The sequence below is a fragment of the Rana temporaria genome, chromosome 1 (assembly GCF_905171775.1).
Source record: "Rana temporaria chromosome 1, aRanTem1.1, whole genome shotgun sequence".
Lineage (NCBI taxonomy): Eukaryota > Metazoa > Chordata > Amphibia > Anura > Ranidae > Rana > Rana temporaria.
The window spans coordinates 275030230-275048381 of record NC_053489.1 but is presented as its reverse complement, the minus strand read 5'-3'; positions in this window follow the sequence as shown (position 1 = coordinate 275048381).

Sequence of the window (18152 nt, the reverse complement as noted above, 5' to 3'; positions counted from 1 at the left end):
CCATCTGTGCCTCATTCATGCCCATCTGTGCCTCCCTCACCCATGCCTCATTCATGCCCATCTGTGATTCATCCATGCTTCATCCGTGCCTCATTCATTGCAAAGAAAGGGGGGAAGAGGGTAATTTGAGGCAATGAGTGGGTAGGTTCATCTGCCTCCATTCCTATTATGTATATAAATTCAAATAAGGGAATTGGTTGGGACTTTATATGAAGCACAGCTAAGAAACGAAAAATATACAATCACATGCTAGTGGATTCCAAAAAGATATACATTGGATAAAAGCAATAACATGATAAAAATAAGTAGCACCTTAGCAATTTAATTTACATAATAATTACATAATTCACAAACGATCTATTGGTAATAGATACATTAGTGTATAAAAGTGAAATTGTTCTAATTCATGATAAGCATAATTATGTTAATAATGATAATAATTTGATAATAAAGTTCATATTATTCATATTATTGAATCTCAGAATCACATGATTGTGTTGATTTAGCATAAGGCGGTGGCTCTACGCATTTCCTGGAGATGTCCACTCGTCAGGAGCAGTTACATAAGAATAAATCTATAATAGGAAAAAGAGTTGCAAAATAAGCAGATGCTTGACATAAAGGGAAAGCAGAACAGAGGAGGGATAGAGTACTTCCAAACGCTCTTACCTAAGCATAAATTGGATATATAATTTAATAATGTTGTTCACAACTGAAGGCGCCATGGAAAAACAGACATCCTACGGGAGCTGAGGCTGCAATTCCGTGGCCGCACTGAGGCCCAAAGACGTGATATGAGAAACATCAGTGATTGTATAGTACCCTGTTGATGATAAAGTATTGATCCAGAGTGTGTGACAATTCCAGTGCATATACTGTAAAGCAAACATTATGTAAGTATATTTATGTGTAAAGCTTCCCTTTTGCAGATTGAAGACTACTACCCAAGGGACATATGATAGTGTCAAAAATCTGGGTGGAAAATAAACCATATTAGATAATACATCTCACATACCCAAACAAAGTAGGTGTGAATGTGGGGAATTAATAAATAAATGACCCCAGTGAGTGAACCGCAGTACTAAAAAATTGTTACCTTAAGTCTCAAAAGGGAATTCGTGAGAGCCAATGTGTTGAGATCTGTGGAGTAAATAAAGATCTCCCGCATGCAGTCTTAATGGCCACAGGCAGCCACGGTATGCCACCAACGTCACACTGCGTTATAAGGACGAGGTGGCGGCATCAATGCCCGAACGCCTGCCGTCACTTGGCAATCGGCGCTCAAATCCTCCTCTCGTGTTAGAGGAGGCTGATGGAGGAAAACACGTCGGCATGCAGCGTCATATGACACTGCACCAGGGGCATCATTAGGGGTGGGCTGAGGAGGCTGGACCCCCGAATGTGCAGCCGAAAAGCTCCGAGTCTCGGGCATGCCGAAGTTAATTAGTAGCCCCGAGCGCCGCCGAGCAGGGACCATTCTTTTGTTGTGTTTGCCCGAAGAGACACAGCAGGTCCCGCCTTCTGGAACCTGTAGCGCCTATGATGGACGTCCCACTGTTCCAATCCAGGACCGCGGGACGGGTGACGTCCATCAAAGGCGCTGCAAGCTCAGAAAGCGGGAATTACAATGCCGCCTGGCGCGCCATGATGCGTCTCTCCTCCTCGGCTCCTGAGGGCGATAAGTACAGGGTCATTGGGCGTGACAGCGCTGCACCCCCACATCCCAGCTCGCTTCATCGGCTCTCCTTTCCTCCTCGGCTCCTGAGCCTCCTCGAGTCCTCTGGCTGCATCTCTACCACGGCTGAGGTAGGTAACTCAGTGTTAGTGTATGTTGGTCAGTGATTGTGTATGTAGGTCAGGTCAGTGATTGTGTATGTAGGTCAGTGTAGTCAGGTCAGTGTAGTCAGGACAGGTCACTGTAGTAAGGTCACAGGTCAGCGTAGTCAGGTCACTGGTCAGTGTAGACAGGTCACTGGTCAGTGTAGTCAGGTCACTGATCTCACTGGTCAGTGTAGACAGGTCACTGGTCAGTGTAGTCAGGTCACTGGTCAGTGTAGTCAGGTCAGTGTAGTCAGGTCAGTGTAGTCAGGTCACTGGTCAGTGTAGTCAGGTCATGTTAGTGTATGCAGGTTATGTTAGTGTGTGTGTACTGACACACACTCACGTAGGTCAGGGTATGTGTGTCAGGTAGGTCACCCTGCGCCGCGCCACCGACCGTGACCGTGCACCCCCCCGGTGCAGGCTTGGCTTCGGCCTGGTCTTTTTGGCACCTAGCAACGCCCTTGCACTGCACGTCCGGCATGTGGGGCATAGCGTTGATGTGCGTCAGGTTCCCACCCACCACCCCAAAACCATAGGAGAGAGGAGGAGGGAAAGGTCCCACTGCACATCACAGCTCCCGTAGATGCAGGAACCCAGGCACCTCCGGTGAGGGCACATCAATAATTAAAAAGTTAGACCTTATAATCCTGTTAAGCAGGAGTCACAATGCAATGTATATAACCAGTAACCTCATTCATGCCCATCTGTGCCTCATCCATGACCATCTGTGCTTCATCCATGCCTCATCTGTGCCACAACCAATGCCCATCTGTGCCTCATATATGCCTCATTTGTGTCGTATTCATACCTCATCTGTGCCTCATCCATGCCCCATCAGTGTTCATTCGTGCCTCATCTGTGCCTCATCTGTGCCTCACCCATGTCACATGCATGCCTCATCTATGCCGCATCAATGCCTCATCAGTGCTCATCTATGCCCATCCATGCCGCATGCATGCCCATCCGTGCCACATTCATGCCTCATCCGTGGTCATTCATACCACATCCACGCCTCATCTGTGTTCATCCATGCCACATCAGTGCTCATCCGTGCCACATTAGTGCTCCTCCACTCCACATCAGTGCTCCTTCAGGCCACATCAGGGCCACTACAGTGTGTATTAGTGCCCTATAAAACAAGAAATTGGTCTCACACTGGAACTCCAAATTATCTTGATGTCATCTTTATTGTCAAAAGGGTCAGACAGATACAGGCAATGGTAGACACATTTCACAAGCGATAGCTTGCTTGTTCACATAGTGCCCTAAGGTGCCTCACAAAAGTGTAAAAGGTAGTCAGGAAATGTTGGGCCTGTGACCAGGCTGTGTATAAGTCTCACACATGGTATCGCCATACTTAGGATGAGTAGCAGAATGTATTTTGGGGTGTCATTTGTGGTATGCACATGCTACGTCTTAAAAAATATTTTATAAATGGACAACTTTTTGTAAAAAAAAAAAAGAAATGTGTTTTCATTTTCTTTCCACATTTTCCAAAAACTTTTGGAAAAAAATTACATGTTCAAAAGACTCATAATGCCTCATAGAATATACGTTGTGGTGTTTGTTTTCAAAAATGATTTTTTTTCATTGTCCTGGTGCTCCAGGGCCTTCCAAAGTTGTGATAGGTTGTCAGGAAAATATATGTGAAATGTATGCTCCTAGAATGCCTGGAGGTACTACTTCCATGTTGGGCCTCTGTATGTGGCCAGGCTGTGTAAAAGTCTTGCACATGTGGGAAGGCCATACTCAGGAGGAGTAGCAGACTGTGTTTTGGGGTGTACAGTAGTTGCAATTATACAGTGTATGTGTGAGAAAGAACTTGGCAATATGACAATTTTGTGGCAAAAAAATCTTAATTTTGCAAAAAATTGTGGGAGAAAAATTACAACTTCAAAAAACTCACCATGCCTCTTACTAAATACATTGGAATGTCTACTTTCCAAAAAGGGGTCATTTGGGGGTATTTGTACTTTCCTGGCTTGTTAGTGTCGTCAGTACATCAGGTGTGATCAATTTTCAATGATTGCCCCCAAAGCAGACTCTTTAACTTTCACAAAAAAAACAAATAATATATACTTATTTGGGTTATTTTTTTTTACCAAAGATATGTAGCAGTATAACTTTTGGCCAAAATTTGTAAAAAAAAATGCTCATTTGTACAATTTTATAAATGAAACAAAGAAAATGCATTTTTTACAAGATTTTCACTCTTTTTTAATTTATAGCGCAAAATAAAAAACCCAGTGGTGATTAAATACCAAACAAGAAAGCTCTATTTGTGTGAAAAAAATTATAACAATGTCAAATAGGTACAGTGTTGCATGATTTGATTGAGTAATTGCCATTTAAAATGCAAGATTGCTGAAAGCTGAAAATTTGCCTGGTTAGGAAGGTCAGTGGACAAGTGGTTAGAGGATGAATAACTGCCTAGTGCTGTTGCAGTATAATTTGTCCCTCTCTATGCTGTAAAATACTTGGTTGATCCTGCATGTTTCTATGTCTGCCTTAGTGTGTTGACCACGGTAATCATGGCTGCTGACCCATGATACCGCGGTCAGTTTATGTGCCTCCGTCATCCCACTGTCTCTCCCCCTCCCTTCCTGCCTGTCAGCTCAGTCTGTGTGTGAGAGACAATCTGCCCCCTGCCCCTCTCCTACCCTCTCCTCAAACATTACTCGTATTCCCTCTATTTTAGGCAGCTATAAAGTACTGTGGGTCAGTTTTTTTTATTATAATCCTAAATACCTCCTGTCAAAGTGCCGCTCTGTGGTCAGGTGACCCCAATCTGCTGGTCAGCTGACGTCAGAGGGGAGCTCCTCCCACTGCTCTCCCTAGATTGGGGAAGGAGAGCAGAGGGGATCACATGACCGCAGAGCAGCAGTGTAAGAAAAGATATTTAGGATTATAATAGAATAAAATAAAACACATATACACACACAGTACTTCATATCTTTATAAAACAGACAGGATACAAGTAAAGTAACAACCACTTTAAGTGTGCTTGAGAAAAACCTATGAGCACCAATTACAATAAATGTTGTGAGGAGCCTGCCCAGTGATAGGGGAGGAGTAAAAAGTGCAGCTTGGGTATAAATGGCTGAATATTGAGGATAATTAAAAAGGCAGAAGGGTGAACCCAAGGACCCCATACTTTGCTGGAGGATGCTCTGTAGTGCTGTCCATCTATAACCGGGCAGCTTGCTGGCAGAAAGCAACAGCAATGTGCTTATGCATCCTCATTCTCAGTCAACAGGCTGCATTGCTTAATTGCAACAAAGAAAAGTGTGTTCACTGATTTGCATATGATGTCTGACAACAGTGTCTGAAGCACAGGGATTCTAAAGCCTAGTACACACGATGAGGTGATGGGACGAATGATCGTAGTTTTTTTTCATAGTGAAAATTAATAGGTTATTAAGGTATGAAAATTCTTGTACAACGAAAAAACATTTGTAAGTGATGTAATGTATCTGTATTGTATTTTTGGACAAAAGCTGTACAGATTAAACAAAAATCGTATGATCTGGTATCATATGTGAATTTTTTTTTTGTGTTTTTCCTTCTGAAAATGTTGGATTCAAGCTGTGTACTGCAATGATCAGATTACCATACAATCGCATCAAACTAAAAATATTTCTGAACACCTATGGGTTATCTCCTCAAAATGTATAGTTAAAAATGGCATCACATACAGCTCTAAAGCAATAACCCCTCCTCCCTCACATATGATCCCACATCCCCCAAGAAAAATGCAAAACCCCCTTCAACCCTCCCACCCATCAAGACACAGTACAACATATGAGCCCATTCCCATCCCCTATCTCCCCTCAGCACATATATGGGTCCGCTAAGAACCTCCTTTTGTAACCATGCCAGAGCTGGAACCAACAAAAATGTGACAACCCCCCCTAGATGTTGACTGCACCTGAATCCAATCCCTACCCAATGATGATTTCAGACCAGGTAATTGCCCATTATAGGGCTCTGCACCTTATAGCCACATTTGGCGAATGCAGTAACCCAATACCAGGTCAGGGAATCCTCAGATGGACCAAACTCACTGAATAATGATCACCTCTTTGCAGGTGATTCCTTAAGTGAACCAGACCTAGTCCCACCTGGATGGATGAAACAAAAGTCCTGATGATCCTGGTGGTATGAATATAACAGGGGATCAAGCCGTGAGTGAAAACTGGATAGTGAGTGAATACCCTTATCCACTGGTAATAATGCTAATGATGCCACACAACGTCACACACAGATATAGATCATATGGAGGTGACCCCACAGATGGAAAATGCTATACAGTGTCACAAGGAAGCGCACATAAATACATACATCCGATCTGGCCAGTGAATGAATGGGTCCAGACAATCCAGGTACTCTGTTAGAACTGCCGATATGATCGGTAATGTGTATGAGTGTACTCACAAATCTGCTTCCTCAAGTGACAGCTGGATGGTTGTAGTTATGGCAGTCCTCCAAAAGATTGCAAACTTGCAATCAACAAGGTGGCTGAATGGAGATGATAGAAGCAGCTATCCCGTGGGTCAGGCAGGTAATGCAGGTTAGATGGTAATCCTGTGTACATCCTGCAGGTTCGTTATTCTCATAGTAAGCTCTGAATGGAGCATTGTGCCGATTCACCTGTGCAATAAGTAGCGGGTGCAGGTAGTCCGTGACTTCCAGGAAGATAACAGCAACCATCAGCTTAGCAATTACTGTCCATCTAGTGTAAAGCCTCGTACACATGACCGAGTAACTCGTCGAGTTCCTTGTTAGGCTTGTTGAGGAACTCGACAAGCTTGCTTTGCGTACACACTGTCAAGACAAAATCTCCTTGTTTTCAAATGCGGTGACATACAACACATACAACGGCAGCGGAAGTTCGATTCCACTGGCTAAACTATTGGGGCTGGTTTTGCTAATCTCATGTGTTTGCGTGTTAAGTAAAAGTTTGTTGAGAGACGATTTGCACTTTTCAGTCTGTTACAGCTTAAAAAATGTGTTATCTCCATTACAAATGCTACTTTTACTCCCGTCTCATACTTTATTCTGAGCAAGCGCGGGTTTCTTAGCATACACACGTTTGAGTTTCTCGTCGGAAACCAGACTCCCGTCGAGGAAATAGAGAACTTGCTCTCTTTTTGGCTCGTCGAGTTTCTCGACAGTTTCCTCAAAGAAAATGTACACGACCGGTTTCCTCAGCAAAAAAATATCTCCCAGCAAGTTTCTTGCTGGTTTTTGCCGAGAAACTCGGTCGTGTGTACAAGGCCTAAGTGGATGTATTACTGGATATTCCATTGGGTTCCTTTCAATTGGCTAAGGATGCGGTGCATCAGGGGGTGGGGGGGTTGATTCCTCTGTAGGTCTGTCTACATATGTTTCATTTCTCCCGGAACTTTGTCAGGACATCAGGGGAGATATGGGAATGGGCTCATATGTTGTACTATGTTTTGATGGGTGGGAGGGTTGAAGGTGGTTTTTCATTTTTCTTGGGGAACATGGGATCGGAGTGTGAGGGAGGAGGGATTATTGCTTTAGAGCTGTATTTGATACAATTTTTACCAATACAATTTGAGGAGATAACCCATGGGTGTGCAGAAATATTTTTATTTTATTTTTTTGTTACAGTTTTGCATTTTGTATACACACCCTACTATTATTGATGGAGGTACCCTCATACATGTAATATGTCAGGCTCTCAGCTTAGTTTTTGTTTTGTTTTTCTTTTTTCAATCACTTCAAAAGCAGTATTTGTTGTACTATATTCTGATTGTATATACAGGGCTTTATACAGAAAAATGGTTAACCTAACTATCCCAAAACCATGTGAAAAAGAAAAAAAAACACTTATAATGGCCACAGTACATTTTCTTTTATCAGAATGCTCTTGGGGGCAATCTGCGAGTTGCAACAACTTGCTGAAAAGTCTGCCTTTCAGCACTTACAAGTAAAAGGCCTTATAATAACCTGAATTTCCACTGTTGACCATGGTAATATGTGCTCCAAAGGCTGAGCCTGAAAGCGTAAATGAATTATATCCCCATCATGTCATAACCCATTAGTTTATTGAACAAACTCATTACAGAACAAAACCCAGCCTCCACCAAACTCCTGCATTAGTTTAGTATTAATATTTGAGTACAGGTGATTAGTGAGTGACTTTCGCTCACATAGTTTTCCATGAACACAATCATTAAGACGGGCCAACGCTAAATAAATATTTAATCGAAATGTTTCTAATGATTCAACGCCAACTCATTTCAGGTGCAATAAACATATGCAGGTAATGTAATAAACTTAAAATACACATTTGGCAGCTGGCATTTTTCATATTTAACAATGAGTGTGTTTATATATGAAGGAGTTATTTATTTAGTATTTGCTAGACTACACAAATATTGATCTGCACACATTAATGAATGTTCTTGTATTAGTGAGATAAGAAGATTGGACATAAAACATAATCTAAAGAAAAACAAAGGGAATAATGACCGCTTCTTTGAAAGACAAATGGGGATGTTTGGTCAAAACTCACAGAGATAAAGATTACAGCAAAGGTGACATTGTCATGTAAGCCTTTATTTATTTATGTTGTACCTGCTACAGGTGACCTGGGTTTCAACTCACTTATAAAAACATCTGAAAGAAGCTGACAAATGCTTTTTAATTACTGTTTATTCCAGCAAACAACAGCTCATGGTAACCAAGTACTGTCAATTCTGTAAGCTAATATTTGGAAGACTTTTGAACTCATGGGAAAACACTTTGTGCTCCACCATGTGCAGCAAATAAGACAGAAGCAAATAGGTAATGGATTAGTGACCAAAGGAAAGCAATCGAGATTGGTAAATAAAAAAAAAATTCTGTCTGGACTTAAGCTACTGACAGACTTTAGGTCAGAGGTTCTGAATCAGGGGCATCCATACTCCTCTGGGCTATGGTATTCAAATGACAGGGTAGGGGACTGAATCTCTGAACTAAAAAAAAACAGGATTCTCTGCATTATTAACCACTTCAGGCCCGGGCCAATTCTGACACTTTGTTTCTACATGTGAAGCCTCGTACACACGACCGAGGAACTTGACGGGCGAAACACATCGTTTTCCTCGTCGAGTTCCTTGTTAGGCTGTCGAGGAACTCGACAAGGCAAGTTTCTCCATTCCCATCGAGGAAAAAGAAGACATGCTCTCTTTTTGGCTCGACGGGATCCTCGACAGTTTCCACATCGAAAAATGTACACACGACCGGTTTCCTCGGCAAAAAAAAAAATCCCAGCAAGTTTCTTGCTGGTTTTTGCCGAGAAACTCGGTCGTGTGTACGAGGCTTAAAGATCATCTTTTTTTGCTAGAAAATTACATACCGTAGAACCCCCAAACACTGTATATATTTTTTTAGCAGAGACCCTAGAGAATACAATGGCGGTCATTGCAACTTTTTATCTCGCACAGTATTTGCGCAGCAATTTTTCAAACGTGTTTAAAAAAAAACAAAAAAAATACAGTTTCGTGCTTTAAAAAATAAATAAATAAAGTTAGCTCAATTTTTTTGTATAATGTGAAAGATGAAGTTACGCTGAGTAAATAGATACCTAACATGTCACGCTTCAAAATTGCACACGCTCGTGGAATGACGCCAAACTTTGGTACTTAAAAATCTCCATAGGCGACGCTTTAAATCTTTTTACTGGTTACATGTTTTGAGTTACAGAGGAGGTCCAGGGCTAGAATTATTGCTCTCGCTCTAACGTTCGTGGCGACACCTCACATGTGTGGTTTGAACACCATTTTCATATATGGGCGGGTCTTGCGTATGCGTTCGCTTCTGCGTGCCAGCACACGGGGACAGGGGCACTTTAAAAAATATATATATATTATTATTGTTAATTTTACTTATTTTTTTTACATTTTGACACTTTTAAAAATAAAAATAAAAAATTTGATCACTTTTATTCCTATTACAAGGAATGTAAACATCCCTTGTAATAGGAATATGCATGACAGGACCTCTTTACAGTGAGATATGGGGTCAATAAGACCCCACATCTCACCTCTAGGCTGGGAAGGCTAAAGAAAAAAAAAAAAAACGATCACCCCTTTTACAGCCGAAGCGGCGCAGTTTTTTTTAATACAGAGGCCGGCCTCTGACGATCATAAAGACTTTGGCGACCATCTGGTCCGCCGGAAATCTCTGTGATCTGCATCCAGGGGCCGGCGGTTCCTGTCACCGACTCACCAATCGCACAGGTGAGTCTGTAGAAGCACCGGAGGGTGGCGGGAGGGGGGGACGTCGTCCCCTTTCGACCCCCTGTAGGAACGATCAAGCGGCGGAACAGGCGCTATGATCGTTCCTATGGTGTAGGGAATCGCCAGCTGAAAATGCCGATATCCGAATGATGCCTGTAGCCCTGTCATATGACGTCCTCTGGGCGCCAAGTGGTTAACCTCCCTGGCGGTATGATTCCTTCTGGTTTTAGGTGCTGAAAGCGGTACAATTATTTTGCATGGAAATTTGGCGTTTGGTATTGTAGGCCTGCAATTCTTAGGAATAACTCACTGTCTAACTCACTGTCTAAACAAGAGTCTAGTAGACATCTCGGGTATGATAAAAGTTTGAAAAACAAAATCATAAATTATAATATAATAAATAACTATAAATAATTATAACAAATAATAATGTAATTATAATAAAAAGTATTCAATAATGTAATCAAATCAAAAACACTGAAATTTGCTCAGTTGCAGAATTGTCGCTGTCATTACTTTTATTGTTTGATAACGAATTTCCCCACAAATCGCTATCGCTCAATTCTGCAAGTGATTCTAATTTATTATTGCTGTTTTCTAGCTGGTCTAAAAGCACTTTTGATGTAAAGGGACACTTTTTGATTGCTATGGACAATCTTCAGTTTGAAGGCAGAAAAAACTGTTTTCATTATATAAAAGTGCATGCAGGACACTGGACAGACCACTAGGGACAAAGGGTGTGTGTAATTATTTCATACAGTACTGTAATCTGTAAGATTACAGAATACTGTATGTGTATTGTGTGTTTCACTTTTTGAATTTGGCGCCGAACTCCGGCCCCGTGCGTCGTAACGTCGCAGGGAACAGAGCTCGGCACTTGGCACTGTGAATCGAGCGAGGAGATACATCGGAGGAGCACGCACAAACAGCGGGGACACATCGCAGGATCCAGGGGACAAGGGACAAGGTAAGTAACTTCCCCTGTATCCTGCAATGCGATCCCGAGTCTGGCTCAGGGTTACTGCTTTTGGTATGTAAAATTCACCCCGAGCCAGACTCGGGAATACCGCTAAGGAGGTTAACCTGCAATAATAGTGGAGAAATTCACTTGATGTGTCAGTAACATTGTCAGTAATTATCCAGGTTCTCTATCTAAGGTCCGTCAGGCTTCTGACCAAAAAAGTCAGATGGAGGCTACACACGGCTTGACTTTCCGAGAAAAAAAGCCCAGACTTTTTTTCTCGGAAAGTCTGACCGTATGTACGAGGCATTAACAAAACCCCTACGATTTCTTTCAGCTGCTGTGTTCCTAGCTCTTTTTATTTTAAATAAATTTCACATTATACAAAATGTAAATACTTTGTTCAAAATTTTCATTCATAAAAGATAATTTTAACCTTCCCCCCCTCCCCTCACCAACCCCCATTTCCTTAACCACTTGCCAACCAGCCGTCGCAGTTGCGGCAAGTTGGCTCGGCTGCACAAATCGCGTAGCTGTACGTCGGGCTCGCACGTGCCCTGTGTGGGCACGTGCGAGCCAATCGGACTCGGAGCCAATCAGCGGGTCCAGCCGCCTGCGATTGTTCCCCCGCAGAGACCTAATGGGGATCTGCTAAAGTAAACAAGGTAGATCTCCGTTCTGACAGGGGATCACACAGAGATCTTGTCTTTCTGCTATGCAGGAAGACGGATCTCTGTGTTATCCCAAGCAGCCCATCTCCCATACAGTTAGTAAAAACACTGAGGGAACACATTTAACCCCTTGATTGGTCCTGATGTTAACCCCTTCCCTGCCAGTGTCATTAGTACAATGTCAGTGCATATTTTTAGCACTGATCACTGTAATAATGTCACTGGTTCTCAAAAAAAGTGTCAAAATGTTAGTTAGGTGTTCGATCTGTCCTCCCGCAATGTCACAGTCCTGCTAAAAATTACTGATCACCACCATTACTAGTAAAAAAAAAAATGATAAAAATGCTCCAAATATATCCCCTATTTTGTAGATGCTCTGGGCCAGATTCACAGAGATCGGCGTATCTCTGTTCGGGCGTAGCGCATCTCATATGCGCTACGCCGACGTAACCTAGAGAGGCAAGTACAGTATTCACAAAGCAACCGCTCTCTAAGTTACGTCGGCGTAGAGTAAATGGGCCGGCGTAAGCCCGCCTAATTCAAAGTAGACAGGTAGTGGGCATGTTGTATTTAAATTAACCGTGACCCCATGTAAATGCATGGCCGAACGAACGGCGCATGCGCGCGCATGCTCAGAATCACGTCAAATTTACTCCCTAAGATACGCCGGCTCAATGCCTGTGACGTGAACGTAACCTACGCCCAGCACCATTCACGTACGACTTACGTAAACAACGTAAAAAGATACGCTTGTTCAGACGTCCATACTTTGCATTACCTGCGCTTCATATAGCAGGAGTAACTTTACACCGGACGTAAGCCTTACGTAAACGTCGTAGCTGAATGTGACGGGCGCAAGTACATTCGTGAATCGGCGTATCTAGGTCATTTGCATATTCAACGCGTAAATCTACGGAAGCGCCCCTAGCGGCCAGTGTAAATATGCACCCAAGATACAAAGGCGTAGGAGACTTACGTCGGTCGTATCTTGGCAACATTCAGGCGTATCTTGTTCCCTGAATAGGGCGCATAGATACGACGGCGCAACATAGATACGACGGCGCAACATAGATACGTCGGCGTAAGTCGTCTCTGAATCTGGCCCTATAACTTTTGTGCAAACCAATAAAAATACGCTTTTTTTTCCCCGAAAATATGTAGCAGAATATATATTGGCCTAAATTGATGAAGACATTTGACTTTTTAAATGTTTTTATTGGATATGTTTTATAGCAGAAAATACAAAATATTGTTTTTTTTTTTCAAAATTTACACACTTGTTTTGTGTATAGCGCAAAAATAAAAACTGCAGAGGTGATCAAATAACATCAAAAGAAGGCTCTATTTGTGGGGAAAAAAGGACATCAATTTTATTTGGGTATAGCGTTGCACGCCCACACGATTTTCAGCTAAAGTAATGCAGTGCCGTATGGCAAAAAATGACCTGGTCATTAAGAGGGTAAATCTTACCAGTCCTTAAGTGGTTAAACATATGTTAGAGTTTTCCTTCATCTATTTCTTCTATTTCTTCCACCGCAAGAGTATTTCTTTGTATTCTTAAACTCTTTCCATCTTTTCCAGAAAGTCCAACATTAAGAGAATGGGTTAAAAGGGGAGAATTTATATTTAACATGGAAGAATTATATCATTACGGTGTTCCTAGCTTTTGACAACTTTTCAAGTCATTGTACCTAGAATGATTGGTGATGAGAATTTCAACCGTCTGGCAAAAAGTTTATGGGGACCTACCAGGTAATCTGTAATTGGTAAAAAGGTTCAGAACCCCAGTTTTTAGTGATATTTTTGTGCCTTTACTGGGCTCTCCCAAACATTCAGGGAGCCTGGTACTACTGCCACTTGGTGTGCTGAGGGGTGGAAAGTGGAGGAAGGTATATCCACATCCCCATCCTGTCTATTATGTAAGAAACTTGAAGTGATGAGGATTTAGTCACTTCCAGTTTCGGTTTGAAGTTTACAGGCCGTTACCGGCTTATATCTATCTCGGTTTGATCAGATGCTCTGCAGGCCAGAGGAGAGATCTAATAGACCCCATAATCTCTCCATAAAGAGGACCTGTCATGGTCCATGCTATAACATTTCTAAAAGCAATAAGGTTCAATCAAAAAAAATTAAGATACAGTGCAAAAAAATTAAAAATAAATGCTATAATTAACCTCCCTGGCGGTATGATTCTTTCAGAAAAAAGATGCTGAAAGCGGTACCATTATTTGCAAGAAAATTTGGTGTTTTATACTGTAGGCCTGTAATTCTTAGGAATAACTCACTTAAATCTGACCAAACCAGAGTCTAATAGGCATCCCGGGTATGACATTTTTTTAAAAACAAAATGATAAATTATAATGTAATAAATAATTATAAATAATTATAACAAATAATAATATAATTCTAATAAAAATTATTCAATAATGTAATCAACTCAAAATCACTGAAATTTGCTCAGTTGCAGAATTGTCGCTGTCATTATTTATTTATTTTTATGACGAATTTCCCCACAAACCGCTATCGCACAATTCTGCAAGTGATTATAATTTATTATCGCTGTTTTCTAGCTGATCTAAAACCATTTTTGACATAAAGGGACACTTTTGGTTGCTATGGACAATATACAGATTGCAGGGAGAAAGAACCGTTTTTATTATATAAAAGTACATGTAGGGCACTGGGCAGACCACTAGGGACAAGAGGGGGGGTCTATTTTTTACATTCAGTACTGTAATCTATAAGATTACAGTATACTGTATGTAATGTGTTTGTTTACCTTTTTGAATTTGGCGCCGATCTCTGCCCCTGTGCGTCGTAACCTCGCAGGGAACGGAGATCGGCGGCACAGGAGGACACTGTGTGAATCGAGCGAGGTCCCGCTCGCTCACACAGCGCGGTGGCATCGCTGGATCCAGGAACAAGGTAAGCCAGCGCGCGCTGCAGGCTCTGCATAGCTACCCCGAGCGTGACTCGGGGTTACCGATTTTGGCACAAAAAATCAACCCTGAGTCACGCTCGGGAATACCGCCAGGAGGGTTAATGAAACGTAAAAAAAATTGAAAGCATCCCCCATTCCTCTGCGCTCTCGCACAAATGCGATCTGGCACATATATGTAAATGGTGATCTCACCATACATGTGAGGTATCGTCACAATGTCAGAGCGAGAGCAATAATTCTAGTGCCAGACCTCCTGTGTAACTCTAAACTGGTAACCTATAGGGGCTTAGAAAGTGTTGCCTTTTGAGATTTTTAGGTAGGTCATTCTTTGGTAGTTTGGAGCCATTCCACAGGCATACAAAATTTTAAAGAGCAATGTATTAGGTATCTATTTACTCAGCCAACATCACCTATACTGAATAAAAGGGAATTATTTTGTGCTTGTGTGCACTAAAATTCATAGAAGTGTATTTTTTCCTAAAAAATTTCGGTTTAATAAACCGCTGTGCATATATTGAGTGACAAAAAGAATTGCAACAGCAATCATTTTATTCTCCAGGGCCTCTGCTTCAAAAATATACGATGTTTTGGGGTTCTAAGTAAATTTCAACAAAAATATGCAGGATTTTATATGTAAAAGAGAAATGTCAGAATTTGCCCAGATTAGAAGTAGTAGATGAACTTTAGTTCTAGTTTACCTGCTTGCCGACCAGCCGCCGCAGTTTTTTTACGGTGGCAGGTCGGCTCGGCTGCGCTCGGCTGCATTCCAGCCACTAGGGGCGCGTGCCCCCTGCTCGCCCCTGGTGGCCCGCACGTGCCCGGCGGGCGCGATCACCGCCGGGCACCCACGATCGCTCGTTACAGAGTGTGAACCGGGAGCTGTGTGTGTAAACACACAGCTCCCGGTCCTGTCGGGGAGAAATGACTGATCGTCTGTCCACATGTGTTAATTCATAGTTTTGATGCCGTACAGTATATACACACACACACACATAGGGTTACCCATTGCAATTTTTTCCACAGGGGTTGCACTTTATAGCAATTATTGGTTCTGAAGCATATTACTCCTATTGCTTAATTGTTGCAGTATAACTCTCTTGCTGTGTATTCATTATAGTATATCTTTTCTTTATTTACTCTGTTGTAATATACTTCCTACTATTACTTAACCAGCTGCTGTGTCATTCCTGGTGTCTATGCACCTTGAGCCTTTGAGGTGTATATACAGCTACCTGCAATAAACATTCCCTGCCCAGTCATGTGTGCGTGTGTGGTGCTGTTTAAAGAGATGTGGGCACAGGAACAGGCGAACCTGACACATCAAGCAGCTTCTTCGGGGGCTAAGTGCTATATAAATAATTTATTATAAATAAAGTGTATCTAAAATGAACATATGTATACTGTTACTTAAGCAATTCACAATACAATCTAAAACTATACAATCCTGGGACAATCTCTCCCAGCTCCAACATCATGTATTATGAGGATAAATCCAAGCAGACCAATCTATTAGTAGATCCATATACAGTACAATAAGAGTGTTCAGTGTATGTGCAACATAAAAGATTGCCAAAAAATTGTATAACCACAGATTATTCAAAACACCACTACGGTTCATCTGAGAGTAATTTGTGGGAGATAATTGTACCAATAATACCAAAAACAGTACCAAACATTGCTATATGTGATCTCATGAACAGGAACACAATATGGCCCAGATTCTCAAAGGACTTACGACGGCGCATCGCCATGTACGCCGTCGTAAGTCCTAATCTGACCCGTCGTATCTATGCGACTGATTCTTAGAATCAGTTACGCATAGATATCCATTAAATCCGACAGGCGTAAGTCTCTAATGCCGGGTACAGACGAGAGGATTGATCCGCGGATACGGGGGTTACCGATTTTGGCACAAAAAATCAACCCTGAGTCACGCTCGGGAATACCGCCAGGAGGGTTAATGAAACGTAAAAAAAATTGAAAGCATCCCCCATTCCTCTGCGCTCTCGCACAAATGCGATCTGGCACATATATGTAAATGGTGATCTCACCATACATGTGAGGTATCGTCACAATGTCAGAGCGAGAGCAATAATTCTAGTGCCAGACCTCCTGTGTAACTCTAAACTGGTAACCTATAGGGGCTTAGAAAGTGTTGCCTTTTGAGATTTTTAGGTAGGTCATTCTTTGGTAGTTTGGAGCCATTCCACAGGCATACAAAATTTTAAAGAGCAATGTATTAGGTATCTATTTACTCAGCCAACATCACCTATACTGAATAAAAGGGAATTATTTTGTGCTTGTGTGCACTAAAATTCATAGAAGTGTATTTTTTCCTAAAAAATTTCGGTTTAATAAACCGCTGTGCATATATTGAGTGACAAAAAGAATTGCAACAGCAATCATTTTATTCTCCAGGGCCTCTGCTTCAAAAATATACGATGTTTTGGGGTTCTAAGTAAATTTCAACAAAAATATGCAGGATTTTATATGTAAAAGAGAAATGTCAGAATTTGCCCAGATTAGAAGTAGTAGATGAACTTTAGTTCTAGTTTACCTGCTTGCCGACCAGCCGCCGCAGTTTTTTTACGGTGGCAGGTCGGCTCGGCTGCGCTCGGCTGCATTCCAGCCACTAGGGGCGCGTGCCCCCTGCTCGCCCCTGGTGGCCCGCACGTGCCCGGCGGGCGCGATCACCGCCGGGCACCCACGATCGCTCGTTACAGAGTGTGAACCGGGAGCTGTGTGTGTAAACACACAGCTCCCGGTCCTGTCGGGGAGAAATGACTGATCGTCTGTCCACATGTGTTAATTCATAGTTTTGATGCCGTACAGTATATACACACACACACACATAGGGTTACCCATTGCAATTTTTTCCACAGGGGTTGCACTTTATAGCAATTATTGGTTCTGAAGCATATTACTCCTATTGCTTAATTGTTGCAGTATAACTCTCTTGCTGTGTATTCATTATAGTATATCTTTTCTTTATTTACTCTGTTGTAATATACTTCCTACTATTACTTAACCAGCTGCTGTGTCATTCCTGGTGTCTATGCACCTTGAGCCTTTGAGGTGTATATACAGCTACCTGCAATAAACATTCCCTGCCCAGTCATGTGTGCGTGTGTGGTGCTGTTTAAAGAGATGTGGGCACAGGAACAGGCGAACCTGACACATCAAGCAGCTTCTTCGGGGGCTAAGTGCTATATAAATAATTTATTATAAATAAAGTGTATCTAAAATGAACATATGTATACTGTTACTTAAGCAATTCACAATACAATCTAAAACTATACAATCCTGGGACAATCTCTCCCAGCTCCAACATCATGTATTATGAGGATAAATCCAAGCAGACCAATCTATTAGTAGATCCATATACAGTACAATAAGAGTGTTCAGTGTATGTGCAACATAAAAGATTGCCAAAAAATTGTATAACCACAGATTATTCAAAACACCACTACGGTTCATCTGAGAGTAATTTGTGGGAGATAATTGTA